We start from the raw sequence: 16,750 nt of genomic DNA on the forward strand, positions 1-16,750 counted from the left end.
GGTACTAATTATTAATCCCGGGATAAGTTATCCCGGACTTGCCAACCAAACAACATAATTTTTTTTTATCCCATCACTATTTTCTTATCCCATCATTATTATTTCTAATCCCTCACACCAAACGAGCCCTAAGTGTCCATTCAGTAATGTATCGAAAGTCTAAAACATCTTTAATTTTTAAGTTTATATGTATTGATGTAGTACAATAGGGGAAAGAATATCAAGTTTGTTTATCTCGTTGCCCGGAGTACTAAACCCGAGTTGCTATACTCTATCATGGTTCCAGCTCTCAACAAATCGCAAATCCAAGCCAACTCACAGAAACTATTTAAAGATTATTGAGTTAGAATTCTAGTTAAGGGAGTATTATATATCTTATGATATCACATTTCTATGTTCTTATTGAAGAGTATGATTAGGTACAACTGTGTAGAAAATAAAAAATGTGTGCACTTAGCTATGTAGAAAATAAAAGATTTGCGAACGCAGCTGTGCAGAAAATAAAAAATGTGCATGCGCAGATATTTAGAAAATAGAAAACAGAAGAAGACGTGTGTGCAACTGTGTATAAAATAAAAAACAGTGTAAGAAGACGTAACGTGCAGTTGTACAGGAAAAAAAAAAGATGAAAAAGACAAGCACATATTGTTGTACAGGAAATAAAAGACAAAGGAAGCAACTTCAGCTATGTAGCATGAATCAGATCTATATGATTCTTGCACAATGATCATGTTCAATCATATCTATTAACATGGATCTAGTTTTTCATTAGCTATTTCATTATGTATGTAGTTACGGAACTAGATTTTTTCTTTCAATTACATCATTAAATTGTTCTCATAAAAGCCAGGCAAAGATATGCATCATGACGCAAATAACTCGAGCTATAAAGCATTGATCCAATAACTGAGAGTCAAAGGCAATAGGTAATCAAACAACCACAAGCTAAGAGGATAAAATCACCCAGCAAAGGACCTCACAAGGGAAGAAAGCATTCAAACACGATCGTCCATCTTATTAGTTTTCTAACAGTTCAGCCTTACCATAATTCTTTAAACGACTATACGTAAATCAATATGAGTATATGCTCACTTACTTGGTTATCAAAATATGTCAGTGGTCATTCAGTTGAAACTGTTGATGACGTATGCAGGATATGTGACTGTTGAGCAGCGAATAATTTTTGCATTTAACTTATTTCTTTCATCTAATCTTCTAAGGTAGACAATCGCTTATTCAAGGATTTATTTTCCTCTTGGGTTGAGCACATCACATACATTAATTCCTTGTTCTCATCCCTTACCAAGAGTGCCTGGAGAAAGCAAACTATATTACTATGTTATGAGAAGTAGTTTGAATAGCAAGATATGCTATTTGGAATTAGAAGGTGGCCAGACCACAACTGAAAAGAGAGATAATTGAGTAAGAACAACTATGAGCTAGATTAGTTGTTTGTTTTTTCAGTACTTACAAGTGTTATCAATAAATAATTATTCTATTCGATCAAAAAAAAATTGTTCGGCCAAGTCGACTGAGGGATTAATATATTGAACTTCTCAAATTGGAATAAGGTTGGAATACTAAAGTCAGTGGACTATACAAAAGAAGAAAAACAAGTTAAGGATTCAACTTTTACATCAAACATAACTATATAGATAATGTTCCTACACCTAAACAATCTGATTGGGTGGTTAAAAAAGTTTTTGATGTAAGATCCTTATTAGCTATTGGAACTCTCAATTGAATTGAACCGGACAGATTCATCGGTTGTGGTGGGTTCAACATAAAGGGTGCTTATAAATCATTTTTTCCACAATATCCTACAACAACATGGAAGAAATTCACTATGGAAAACGGATATCTGGTAAACATCAACTCATCCTCTAGCTAGCCCTACAAAGAAGACTAACAACAGTTGATACATTAACAAAATGGGGTATTGAAGTTGACATTATGTGTATTCTATGCTAGGATTCCCAAAAATACCATACTAGGAGTCTATATGTTGCCATTATCTACCATACTCGAATGGAGAGAAACATCCGCAAGTTACAACAGAAATGTAGAGGGCCAATCATAGTAATGGAGATTGCTAAAGAGCTACACAGAGTTGTCCAGAAGCAAAGTAGATCAAAAGGCATGCTTGATACTATAGTCTTATGACTTATCTATAGGATCCATTTGTGTATACAACTGAAAGTAGTAGTAGTGGTCTTAATATTGAAACTAGTCCTTGAGTCCAAAAGGACTAGCTATACACATTAGTCATTTGGTTGAATAAACTCGCATCTTTTGTACAATTTTGTTTTTTAAAAAAACTTACTTGTTTCAACTTCTTGTATGTATTGCTTAACTAGTTCATTAGATTGAGAAAACAATTTCATAGTTAGAAATTTCCCTTTTGATGTCAAAGACTTACGCCCTTGTCGGCTAGTCCTCATCCCTTTCCAATTGCACTAGGCTCGACGAATGAATATCTGATAGTACAATTCATACTTGATCATCCTCATTTTCAATCTTTACACTGAACCTACAGAAAGAGGCAAAAGTACAAAAAATAATAAGTAAACTTCTTAGTGATCTGAAGGATAGAATCAATCTAATCTTTGAGCATCCAGTGAACCAAATGATAGAATCAAACTAATCTTTGAGCTTTGCAAAATGTTAAAACTATAGAAAAAGTACTATAAATTATAATTTTTCCATACAACAATAAGTAATTATCAAAATACGGGCCTTTTTAAAAGCATTGTTGAACTTTAGTGTGGCATAATTAAAGTGTATTATTGTTCCCTACAGAATAAAAACACCTTGATCGAGAATCAAAAGGCAAAATCAGTCTCGCAACTTTTCCCCTCAATAAGCCGCATGTGCGATAATAAAGGCATGCCTATCAAAATGGGTAACAACAAACATATTAATTAATAGAAGATATGCTACATCATTAGTTCCTTTTTGTATCTTTTGTGAAAGATTTATTAAGTTATCTACAACATCATCAACAATTTGACTCACGAGGTCGAGTCTTCTTCACTACATGCCAATCTTTTGAAAATTATCATTAGCATAAAACACTTGAGATGCTTGCTCCGCTACAACAAAAGGCCCATTTGTTTTCAAAAATCTACTCGAATTCACACTTACGAAGTCATATATACTCATCTCTTTTAACTTTCCTTTCTCTGTTTTGAAAAGTTGCAACACTTTTATTGAGAGTTGGCTTAAATTTGTGATTTAACGAGAACCGCCATTAAGATAGAGTATAGCAAAAGCGACAGAGAATCTCATCTACATTCAAAACCTATATGATATTCTATTTAATGTATATACTCTGGTAAATTTCTATTAGTTTGTTCCAGCTAAAATAATAGTAAGAGTAGATGTAGTAACTTGAAGAGGAAAGAACATAAACTGTTTGAGGTTGACAAGAGATGAACTTGAACTAGTTGTAAACCAAATTGCTAATCGAATATAATAGATTACAAAAACTAAGGTTTGAACAACGACAAGAACATAGCAGTGTGATTTCATAAGATAAATAGTAGTAAGAAATATAACAAGAAGTAACAAAAGTTTGTATTTGATCAAGCCAAACAACATACACACTCCACTAGGAATTCCAACTTGGCATTCTTTCACATATTGTACAAAAAAAAAAAAAAAAACTACTACTCCCTCAACTAGGACTCCCAAATCAATAATATTGAAATAATTGCACAAATAAATTACCATCAGATTGTGCAAGAGAAGAAGAAGATGAAGAGTTACTTTAGCAATGCAAATAGTAAAGCAAATTTAGAAAAGAAAAAGATAAACTCGCAGAAGAGGAGGCATACACAAGATTAGAGTAGATGAAAATAGATTAGGGCGAACTGCTGTGATGAGCTACAAACTCCCTTCTTTGTTGAGTGTTGGCTGAGAATAGCGATTTGCAGAAGAGCTGCTGCTAGGGCACAATATAAAAACGAGATATGTATTAAAAACAAAGAGTTTTTGTTTTATTTTTTAAGAATTTTAATTATTACTTTTGGCGCCTGATGAGGTTATCTTTTAACTTTATTTTTTTAGTTTTTAATTATATGTTTGAGCGCACTTTTCTCCCGCTTCCACTCTCAAGTTGTAATTTGGGACCAGATACTAATTTCTTTAGAGACTAGATTTAGTACCTTCACAATAAAACATAGAATTAGGGACTAGAATATAATCTCGTCTCTATACATATACTTTTAAGGACGAGATTATTAGCTAGTCTCTAAATGTTGGTCTTAAATAAAGCTTTTTTTGGTAGCGAAGTTTATCATACAATGAATTCATAAAAAGTATTATTCAAGGCCATCAAAAGCATTCCTACAATGTAATTGATCATGTGAGAAAAATGAAAAATCGTTAATCGAACCGAAGAATTTTTTTTATTTTCTTTTACATATTTTGAAAAATTAATTTCTATGACAAACTACACCACTAATATCTTTTGCAAAGTATAAAATACTTGAAGTTCTTCTCCCTGCAAAGAATATACGCTGGAATCAATATCATGCAAAGAAAATCTTGAGTTTCTAATAGTGGCATTTTTGCAAACATCTTGTGTGCATTACAAATATCAATGTTACAAATCTCACACCCCTTTCTATTCCTCCTTTCAATTAGCAATTTGCATCTTATTTCCACTTCCATTTTCCAGTTTGACACATAATAAAAACTTGAAAAAAAAATCAAACCTTTTACACTAAATCATCATATTGAAGAAAGTACTTAATTCCTCTCCCTCAATTTAGGGTTGTTCCCAAATTCTTAATCCATTAAATTATTCAATTTTAAACTTTAACATTAACACTCTGTTTGGAATTTGGATCATTGTTACCTATTGTATTGTATTGTATCGTTACCATACCTACAATGTTTGTTTTGATTGTTACTTAAAATGTATTGTATTGTTAAATTTCGTTGTTACGTAATAATGAAAACCTCCATTTTATGGAACAATCGATTTGGTGTGTTCCCATTGTTATTTAATTTCTTTTTTCAATTATATCATGACACAATATTTCATAATATTTTTTTACCCTTTACCATATATTATTTAATTCTAGTCAAACCTCCTACCGTAGAATAATTAAGAATATTTTAGTAAATTTATAAATTACAATACAGTCAAACCAAACAATAAAAATGTTATTAAACAACAACAAACCATACAGTCTAGCCAAATATTGTATTTACCATACAGTACAGTACAATACATTATGAAACAATGATCCAAACATAGTGTAAGACAAATCAAATATACTACTCTCGAATTCAGTCATAGGGCGATAAAGATTAATAAACGAAAATAAATAGATAGGTGGTGGAAAAATTGAAGAGGCTATTTAGTGGGAGCAGAAAGGATGAACCCACTTGCTTCTTCTTACTACTTTTCATTGGAATCAAAGCTATAGCCTATAAGAAGAGTTCTCATGATAGAACTGCAGAGTAGAAATGTTAAAAAATTTATACTGCCATAAAATTAGAAGCGCAGATATAAAGATAATACAATACACAACTTGAATACAAAGTAAACAAATAAACAAATAAACAAAACAATTAATGGAGAGCAACAGAAGAAATTTACCGCAATTACTCCGGCTAAAATTGACCAGGAATTTTTTTTTCTTTCAAGGACCAGCAAATTCATGTAATATAATAACAAACTTACATTAGCTAGAATACCGGTTGTAACTTGTAACTAACCGACGACAGACTCAAAGAAGCAAAGGACCGGTGTCGTTAATTGACTGAGAGATCTGATGCCTCACTCCACTTAATAGTTCGTGGCTGCATGACCAGTGGCGAAGTCAGAATTTTTAATAAGGAGGTTCAAAATCTGTAGAAATAGACACATGAAGTAGCCGAAGTGAATTCGACATCTACTATATATACATAAAAAAATATTTTAACTATATATAATTAATGTAATTTTCCATCGAACGGGGTTCGGATGAACCACTTATATACTAAGGTGGCTCCGCCCCTGACCCACTGGTGCAAGGGATGTGGCAGAAATGGGAAAGATGAAAACATAAAAATGAAGTGATTAAATGATAAATAAGGGTCTATTCAATTTTAGGGTGAAGCCACGTTGCATTCAATTGGGAAGTGACTAAAATACCCTCAAATACAATTCTAAAGACAAAAAACTGACATGTTGATACCACACCTCCTACCCATACTTCTAATATAAATAGTAGAAAAGAAAAGAAAAAATGTCTAGAGAGATTTTGCCAAAGTCATACACAAAATATGCATGCATGTTCTGATTTATTTTATTTTAAATTAGTTATAACGTACATCTTGACTCTTGAGTAGTTTAAATTTAGTATAATTTACATAGTGTTAAGAGCTAATTACATTATTTTTCGAAATTTTTAAGAATTCCTTAAATTTATGGATTACAGATACATTACTGGACTTCTGGATACATCAGCAGACATTCAGATACATAGGGGAAGGATGTATCCGAGAGAGGGAGGATGTACCTAAGATGAGATAGAACATCCGGATACATAGAAACGAGGAATGTATCAGAGAGGGGAGGGATGTATCAGAGAGGGAGATAGGGATGTATCAGTGAGATGGGATTGATACATCCGAGAGGGTAATTTTGATTTTTTTTAAATGGTAGGAAATTTAAGAGATTATGGTAAAATAAGATGTATATTGAGGTAATTTTTCCTTACATAAAAAATTAAATCATCGGTTCTTATAAGTCAAAAATTATTATTCACAATCGTAGACTAGAATTTGAATAAAAACTTCAGAATGATCATAGCATGAATTTAAGAAACTGATCTTATTTACGAAAAGGTAAAATTCTAACTTCTCATGCTGTATATTTTGTATGTGTTTGAATAGAACTAAGTATGTATATATATGACTCAAATAGTTACGGCAAGAATTATTTATTATTCATGTTAACACTATATTTTAAAAATACTTTCTATTATACATAATGTATCCAAGAAGGGAGTGCTCAATTTGAAATATTTGTCAATTCAAAAACCTCTCTAAAATTTTAATTGTACAGCGGATCCTCGAAGGCTCAAAGAACTTTATCAAGGAAAACATTGAAAATCACATAGTAAAGTTAGTTGACACTTGACACACAGATATAAACTTGAAGACATTATTTAAAGTTCGATTTTTCCGTTTCAATTTATCTGTTTTGTTTTGATTTGATTGAAGGCCTAAGAAAGTAAAAAAAAGACTTTTAGATCTTGTGATCTTAAATTATAAACAGAAAATAGAATAAACAAATTGAGACGAAGGAAGTATGTATTATGAATGTCACGCATGGCATTTTTGTTATTATTATTATTATTATTGTAATTATTACTATTACTATTGCTGTTACTATTACTGTTCACCGATGATGTATATTGTGACCTTTTCTTTAGCACCTCGGGCGAGTCTAGGTTTGCGCGACACACGGGACATGTCTTGTGTGATTCGAGCCATAGATCGATACAATCTTGATGGTAAACATGGTTACATGAGGTAACGAGGCGGAGGACGCTATGGTTGTTGAATTCCACCAAATAAATAGCACATTCAAGATCACAAGATCGATCTTTACAATACTCTTTTACACTTGAATAGGTAAATGTTGGAAATTATTTGATAATAGAAGGATCAAGACCTAATTAATTGTCCATTTGCTGAAACCCTAGGAGTACCATTAGGGCTATTTCTTAAATGCCATGTGTATAGTAGATTTTGGATGAAACATCTACAAAAAGAAAATAGATGAAAAACCTATGAAGAAAATTAAAACAAGGATGATAGTGAAGATTATTGCTACTGGTGGTGAGGCATATGTTGTTGAGTTTTGGACAGAATTTGAAGAACAAATTAAAAGAGAGAGCATTAAGAATATGAATTATTATTTAACTTCTTAAATGGAAGAAGTAAAAAAGTGATGAAAGAAGGTGGAAAAAGGAAGAGTAGTGACATGGATGGAGTTTTAGATTTTTGTTAATGTTGTTATGGGAAATGATGAATTAAATAAAAAATACTTAATATAGTAATGTTGTTATTGGGATAAATATGTGTTAAATTATGGTACAGTGACGTGGAAAAAGTTGGTTTATTATTCTATGGTTAAGAAGGAAGTTCTAGAGAGAGTTCCATGTTATGAGGAAATGTGAGATATTAAATATGTATAGTAGTGTCTATGGTTTTGCTTAGCTCATTTCCTTTAGGTAATATTTATATACTTATTACATATTACACTAAGTAATTCAAACCTACTCTTCGTTCGTCTCAAAACAAGTAAATTTTTTAGTAAATTTGTCACAAAATAAATATTGCTTTAGGAATTCAAGACAGAATAGTATAGTATACGATATATTCTTATATTTATAAAAAAACTATTTTTTTCTTATAATAGTGTTCAATTCTTAAGAAACATCTAATAAATAAGAGTAATTTAGTAATCGATATCCCACCATTTTTGCTAATTAAATAGATTTGCACTAAAAAGCAACAACTACAATTTGCAAAATCTTCTCACGTGGGGATCTTAAATTATTGCTTTACTAATGTTGGCATTTGCACATCGCCATTTTTTGGGCTTAATTCCTTTTTACTTTTCTTTCTTTTTGGTGGAATATTGTTGTCGAATTTAATAACCTTGGACAATAATTTCTAAGAATGGAGGTTACCAATCAATTCATAATGTCTAATGGAATTAATTATGGATATTATGTTGACACTTTCATAAGTACTCCACTTGATTTGCCATTGGCATTCAATCACAAGTTTGTTCAACTTCTTGTTGCTTATCCTCTCTTGAATTATCCTTGTATCACTCTCCATATATACTATCAAATCAAAAAGGAAAAATTGTATGAGATCCATATCATCATCATATTAATTACCTCAATTATCATATACAACAACGTTGATATTCAAGAATTGCGTTCAAAAGATCATCACCAAGATTTGCAATTTTTGAAAGAAACTATACATACAGACCATTCAGCCTATAAAACTTAAAAAAACTTCATGATTATTTACAACAATAGCATATATACGATATATTTCTATTAGTGGAGTTGGAGAGACAACGATGAACGCAAACCTTCCCCTTCTACGATACCTTTATAGGGTAGAAAGACTATTCCGATATAGATCTTCGATCAGCTCAACAAATAGGCAAAGAATTTGAAACATGATAGTAAGAAAATATAATATTCCATCTATCCCATTTTATATGACTTACTTCTTTTTAGTCAGTCGCAAAAAAAATAAATACATTTTTATATTTAATAACAATTTAACTTTAAAATGCTTATTCTGTCCTTAATGAAATGATTTCTAGCCACACAAATTCATTTAGACCACAAATTTTCAAAAAAAATTATTTCTTTAATTTCGTATCAAGTCAAACTAACTCATATAAATTGGGAATAGCAAAGTAGTAAGATACAAAATATGTATAGTAGTAAGTACCTTTGAGGTGAAGGAGATAACATGTTGGCAAGTTTAACAGTTTGGTTAATGATGTGATTAAAGCATAAATAGCGTCCATAAGTTAAAATTTGTTCATAAACACAAATGTGGGCCTCCACCAAGAAATCAAGATCAACGGTCACAAACACTCCCATCTTCGTACATCTCAGCAGCTCCTTTAAGATATGGATTTTTGATCGTTAGATCAGGACCCATCAATAGTCCTGATATATACCATTCTGTCCATAGCCAATGCCCATGCTGTCTTCTCTGCTACTGTTTTTGACAATGCATGACATAGCTATCCATTACTATAATCGCACAAGTAAGGTCTGAAAATGATAGTATATACACAACCTAATATAAAAGTTAAAACTCAAAACACAAATTAAATCACATAATATTCAGAGTAAATCAAGAGTAATCGTACATCATAAGTGGAATGATCACGAGGAGGCTCAAAGGAATAGAAGAGAGCACAACAACCCTTCAAAGCATCAACAATAATACTATGATAATCAAAAGGATCCGATTGAAAAATCTTCAATTTCTTCATCATGTCATCACCATCATCACATTCAAGTTCGTCCAAGAATAACGATGATTCACCTAATATGAGAGTAGGAAAGGAAGAAAACGAGTTAATCTCTCATATTGTCACTCAAGTAATAGTGATCTTCTGAGATAATAACTATTACTTGAGTACTGACCATCTGAGAAATCAATCCGTAAGAAAACTAATGAATAGAAAAAGGGGAAATTTTAAAAAGAGAAGTAACAATGTTTCTAACCATAGTTTTGAAGGGCTGCATGAACAGTATATATACCCTCTCTGAAGAAGATATTTAACAAGTTTTGTACCTAGACAACTCGAGGCATCCATTACACATATTGCAATATTCATGTCCAAATTGCTCTCAATTGGGAGTGTATAGTAATCCAAATAATAGAGAGTTGATCTATTGATTGGATTTTTGTTATATAAAGAGATCAATTTTGGTATGTGAAGAGTTAATTGAATATTCAAGGACTTTGTATAAAGCTACCTACCTAGCTAGCATCTATATATACAACAAAAAGGTACGTAGTTGTAGGGCCCAAATAATAATGAGTGTGAGTTTGAACCAAAGGTCTTGCGTTCAAGTCTACGGAGTAATCTTTACCCCAATGTGAGACTTTTTGGTGCAAATTCAAATTTAATCAGGTTTCAATGTGCGCGCTGGACACCGGTGGAAACAAAAACAACACTAATATACTTATTCTATACCATAATTAAATTTCAACTTCTTTTCTTAAAAGATATTATTAACAGGAATTTTTCTTGCATGCATATGTAGGTGGAGTGACCAATTAGGCAGGCTTGTTGAGCTTTCCAGGGTGTATTTTGAGTTGTTAGGAGATGTTGTGGGGATAAACATTAATTTCAAACCTAATTTTATATACACTAAAGTTCATACGTTTGCGGTTTGGGTTACCTAATAAACTTAGGCACTTAGCAAGAACGTGATATAAATCTGCCCTTTACAAATTTATTTATAATTTTATAATCTTTTTAAAAGAAATCTTCGTTTTCATATATGTGAAATTTGAATTTTTATTTTTTTTTCCTATTCAATTTGTATCTAGCTATACTAAGTTTCGACTTCGTGTCCCACCGATAATTGACACATCAATTAATTGGGGTACGCTGTTGACTTTTCGAATATTACCAAAAAAACACTATTGCCCGTTATATATATAGAACAAACTCATAATCAAACAAAAAGAGACCCATTCTTGACAAGTCAATGGAATTCATTGAATATTTCAATTACTTCTCACAAATGGTTTGGAGAATTTTCTTGCTATGCTAAAGTACTTCCTCAGTTTCATATTATTTGATCGAACATCACTAATAAGGTGAAAGTTTAGATCGTCAACTACTTGAGCTACTAATATTTCCTTGAAAAAAAAAAGTCGAAATGATTTCCCTTACATTTTGTGTCTACATGATTGGTCTTCTATCTCACGAGTGCTCTAGCAATTTATTGCCTAAAACAACGTATGTTAATTCATCTTGACATTTCAAATTTCCCTTTCTTTCTTTTTCCTACTTTTTTCCAACAACTAAAATTAATATCAGACTATAGTTTAATCAAGCATTTATGCACCGCACATAAGATTGAGAGTCACATTAAATATAAGATTTGTAATCTTAAAAATAAATCATACTATCTACTATAGAATATAAAGGTGCATGAATATTTTGAACAGTGTAGCCATTTTGTGAGAAGCCGCTTGACAAGGCTCGAGCCGAGACGAGTCGAGGCATCCATGACACACACAGTGTTAGAGATGGAGTTAAAATTCGAAGCCGGAGCCATTGTTGTGTTTGTGCTCCAAAAAAGGAGAGAGAGGAAATTAAGGATAAGCAGAACAAAGATATGTATGTATAGGGGAACTAACAAGTTATAAGCTAGAGAAGCATTCAAAGATATATTGCTGGTGTTACCTACCTGCGGATTCAAGATTTAAGCTCAATGAAATTTAAATTTTAATACTATAGCCAGTCTCAAATCTATTATTTTGCAATTTTAGTAAATTATTATACATAAATTACTCTCTCTCTGTTTTAATTTGTTTATTTTACTTTCCATTTCAATTCGTTTAAAGAGAATGTCTCTTTCTTTTTTTAGCAACTCTTTAATTATAACTTTTCACATGACATGTTAAAATCATAATATTAAAGGACATTTTGATACATTCAAACATATATGTAGTTTAAGATTACATGATTCAAAAAATCTTCTTTAATTTTTTTAAAACCAAACAAACAAATTTTAGCTTGGACACACGGTACCCTTAATAAAATTACTCATTCCTAAAAAGTAAAATATACTTTACTAACTTATCCTTAATAAATCACTTGAAAAGAGATGTAACTCTTTAATGCAATTGCTTTAGTACGTAAAACTCGTTATTTAAATAAGGGCAAAATTGAAAAATCATTATTAATGTATTTTTTATTATGTTGAAACACTACTTACTTTGAAATAAAATGAAAAGGTAAAAATATTAGCTATTTTAAAATAAATAGAGTAATATTTTATACTAAAAATTATTAGATTCAGATAAACTCGATAACGAATTGATAAGTGATAGTTGGCAAGTTAGCAAATAATGACCAAAGTTGGAGAAAAAGAAGGTTGGATATTATAGACATTGGTTTGGTGAGAGGGAAAACCTCAACACCACAAGAAACACCTATCAAAGTTATACTACTAATTAAGAGTCATCGTCTTTGTATTCTCTCCTAACTTTTTGTGTACACATAAATCATCGTCAAATGAGTAATGTAAAAGTTTTTTCGTTTCAATTTATGTGTTATGTTTTGTCCAATAAGATGCTTTAAGAGTTCACAACGCCTTTGTTTCTTATTAGCTTCTTGAAGAATATTGGGAACTAATAAAAGTGAGCACAAACTGACTAGACACCACCGAAATAACATATTCAAACTAGTAACTTACCTCCTCTTCATTTTCTTGACAGCAGTCCAGACAAATCTAAATACTCGTGCATTTCAAGAAATGAAAACAAAAAAAGATAAAGGTCCAAACGTGTTCTTTCCATGAATTCTATACTACAAAAATAATATTTATCTGTGTCTAATTAGATGATTAATTTGTTTCACCCCCATTTTATATTTATATTTTAGATCCTGAATAATTAAAAAAATGAGCTCTCATCATTGTGAATTTCTTTATTTCCTACAAAAGTGACATCTTATTAGTTACCAGAAAATGACATAAATAGTCTCTTAACTATAGGAGTAGGTCTAAAATGGTCCATTAACTATACACTTAACGGATTTAGTCCTTTAACTAAAAATTTATCAATTTTGGTCCCTTAACTATATACTTACCGATTTTAGCCCCTTAACTATAAACTTATCGATTTTAGTGCTGTAAGTATTCAAAAACTTATTAGGTTTGGTCTCCGTCCATTTTTTTTTAATACAAATAGCTTAGATTTATATTAACGGAATCCATGTCTCGAGAAATTAAATCCTTTAGCATTAATTTTTTCTGTTGGTTCTCTCTCTCCATTACTTTTTCTTCAAATTAACTTTATGCGAAGAACTTTTACCTCAACGATTTAAAATAAAATTCACGAGGAAAGAAAATATAAGTCATAATTTTATTCAACAGAGGATAAAATGAAGCATATTATCGCTACTAATGACTTGAATATGCTAAACTTTATTATAAAAAGAAAAAAATTATTACCTGTTACATCCAAAGTTTGTTCTCCAACGACTTCATTGAAATAATTTGTTTAATATTTCAGAAATTGAAATTTATAAAATGGTAGATTTGCAATTTTTAAAATTTTTTAAATAGATCAATTTAATTATTCTATTCATTTTATTTTACGTAAAGAAATTTTAGTAAATTAAATAAAATACGAACTGATTAGCATATTCAAGTGCGGGTTCAAGTCATTAACAAAAATTATATGCTTAATTTTATCCCCCATTAAATAAAATTAGGACTTATATCGTTTTTCTTCATTAATTTTATTTTGAATCGTTGACGTTATTGTTCTTTTCATAAGAGTAGTTGAAGAAAAAAGGGCAGGGATAGAGAAACAACTTTAAAAATGGGTTAAAAAATTAATTTCACGAAGATTTCCGTTAATATAAACTTAAGCTATTTGTATTTAAAAATGGACAAAGTCTAAACCTGATAAGTTTTTGAATACTTAAAGGACTAAAATAGGTAAGTTTATAGTTAAGGGACTAAAATCGGTAAATAAATAGTTAAGGGACCAAAGTTGATAAGTTTATGAATAGTTAAATGACTAAATCCGTTAAGAAACTATTTTAAACCTACTCCTATAATTAAGAGACTATTTATGTCATTTTCTCTATTAGTTACATCTATCTCCTTGTAGACTGAGACACTCGAACACAGAGAAGAAGTCAGAATCAATGTACAAATAGAAATCAACCTAGCAGAAGCATAGAAAATAGAGAGACTTACTTTATATCTATCTCACCATCATCTTTCCAAAAAAAAAAAAGTGTGGTCCTTGTAGATGTCAAGGAATACCCATTTCATGAAAAAGATAATAGCTAGAAAAAAATATATTAGAAGAGGGAAATACACTTACCTATTTTGTGAGGAGATAGTAACAAGTGATAGGACCTCTCTTAATTTGTGCCAAAGCTATCTCTAGAAGAGTCTTTGTAACATGTGGATGAAAGATAGTATTATATATACTTCAGTCTTCACCTTCTTTCTTCTTCGAGCATTTTAGTTGTCCCAAAAATAACACTAAAAATATATTTCAAAAATGCTTACGGTCTCTAAAAAAGAAAATAACAATATAAAAGTTGAAACGTTTTCTTTTTGTCTTTTGGACTGATAGAACAATAGCAAGAAAAAAGGGAAAATGGCCAAAAACAACCTTTAACTATCTCAAATTCAAACTACATCCTTATATTATTATTGTGAACAAAAAACATCCCTGAACTATTTTGAAAGTTACAAGTTACATTCCTCCTTAATTTTCTATCAAAAATCTAATGACCATCTCCTAATGAAAAGAGATTTTGTCCCCTCACTGTCTTCTTAAACATAGAGCAAACATTTTCTTTGCTAGAAGGATTTGTGTGAGTGAATTTGAAATGTCATTTGTGGAGCCTTTTTTCCTACGTCTATTAGACAAGTCATTTTTTTTCATATTTTAAGAACTTGTTTTCTTAGATAAAATATTTTTTAAAAACTTTGGCCAATTAAATATAAAAATTTGAAAATATATTTTTAAAAATTGTTTTCCCCAGCACCAAATCACACACTAAGGGTCTGTTTGGAAAGCCACCTGGTAATTGGAATTGGTGTAATTACTGGGTAGTAATTACCAGCCTAGTAATTACACTGACCTATTTGGTTGTCATAGTGTAATTACACTGTAATTACACATGTCTTGTTTGGATGTCACTGTGTAATTACACATGTTCTGTTTGGATGCACAATTACAATCATAAAATTATATTAAATTTTAAAAAATTAAATGTTTGACAAAAAGACAATCTATCAAGTCAAATTAAAAAATGACGTGCAATGTGAATTCAATATTACTAAAACAAATGAAACTAAAAATATAACATAAGCTATAAATTCAAAACAAAAAATTTAACATAATATTCTTATAGCAAATTTCAACATAGCATACATAAATATGATTATTTAAAAAAAAAAAAAAAAAACGTAAGTCTATAACCTTACTTAACAATAAATTCTATTTTAATTTAAAAATTAGAATACTAATAAAATCATGTTAATGAGAAAATAAGCATGACATAAAGAAATAGATAATACGAAAAAATTACATAAAACCACGTAAAGTAAGGTTGAGAACAAGAAGAAAATGAAATATAATAATATAAAATAAAAACAAACTTTTAGAATAATAAAAATAAAAAAAGAACTTAAATATAAAATAATAGAAGTAAAAAAAATAAAAAATAAAAATAAAAATAGAAATAAAAAATAATAATTAAAAAGTAATCAGTTGGTAATTACATCAAGTAATTACTAGCAATTCACAGTCTCTGCCTGTGAATTGTAGAGTGCAATTACCCCCTGCCAATTACACCAATTACCTGCGGATCAAGTAATTACTTGTCCAACCAAACATGACAGACATTGTAATTATACCAAATTCAATTATCAGGATGTCCTTCCAAACAGGTCCTAAGAGTTCAATTTCTTCTATTTCAGTATCACATCATTTTTTTTATGTCCAAAGACAAATGTGCAAGGTTTACATCTGAATTTTATATTTAAAGTTTTCATTTAATTAGTTGAGAGTATATGAAATTTGGTGAAAGTTGTTGGAGGAGTAACGTATCAATTAGAAAATGAGAAAATAAAGCAAATTCGGAGTAGCATATGATCAATAAGATTCTTGATGGGAAAGCTAATAACATAATAACAATCTCAGTAAAATAAAAAAAAAGAACAAACTAAAATTGAACGAGTCTCAAGTTATAAATCTTTAGGCCTTAATTAATATTCCTTCAATAACGCTAACCATAGAATACCTATTCAAAATTGTTTGTATTTATCGGAAAGTCATGTGCTTCTAGTTAAAGTGGTTAGTTTCTTGATAGAAAGTACTTGCAATTTGTTTAGATAGTTAAATAATGTTTTTTGTTCAATATAATGACACGAAGATTTAATTTGAGTTTGAGGTACAGTTAAAGGGATGTTTAAGC

General features: G+C 30.3%; 2 pseudogenes; both read right to left on the reverse strand.

The window, feature by feature from the left end:
* Window positions 1–2,490: 2,490 nt before the first annotated feature.
* On the reverse strand, window positions 2,491–7,903 carry LOC125839909 (RING-H2 finger protein ATL29-like; annotated as a pseudogene).
* A 779-nt stretch (window positions 7,904–8,682) lies between these two features.
* On the reverse strand, window positions 8,683–11,852 carry LOC125839910 (cinnamoyl-CoA reductase 1-like; annotated as a pseudogene).
* Between the last annotated feature and the right edge of the window lie 4,898 nt (window positions 11,853–16,750).

This window comes from Solanum verrucosum, unplaced genomic scaffold, assembly GCF_900185275.1.
Source record: "Solanum verrucosum unplaced genomic scaffold, falcon-dt-bn FXZP01000177.1, whole genome shotgun sequence".
Classification (NCBI taxonomy): Eukaryota; Viridiplantae; Streptophyta; class Magnoliopsida; order Solanales; family Solanaceae; genus Solanum; species Solanum verrucosum.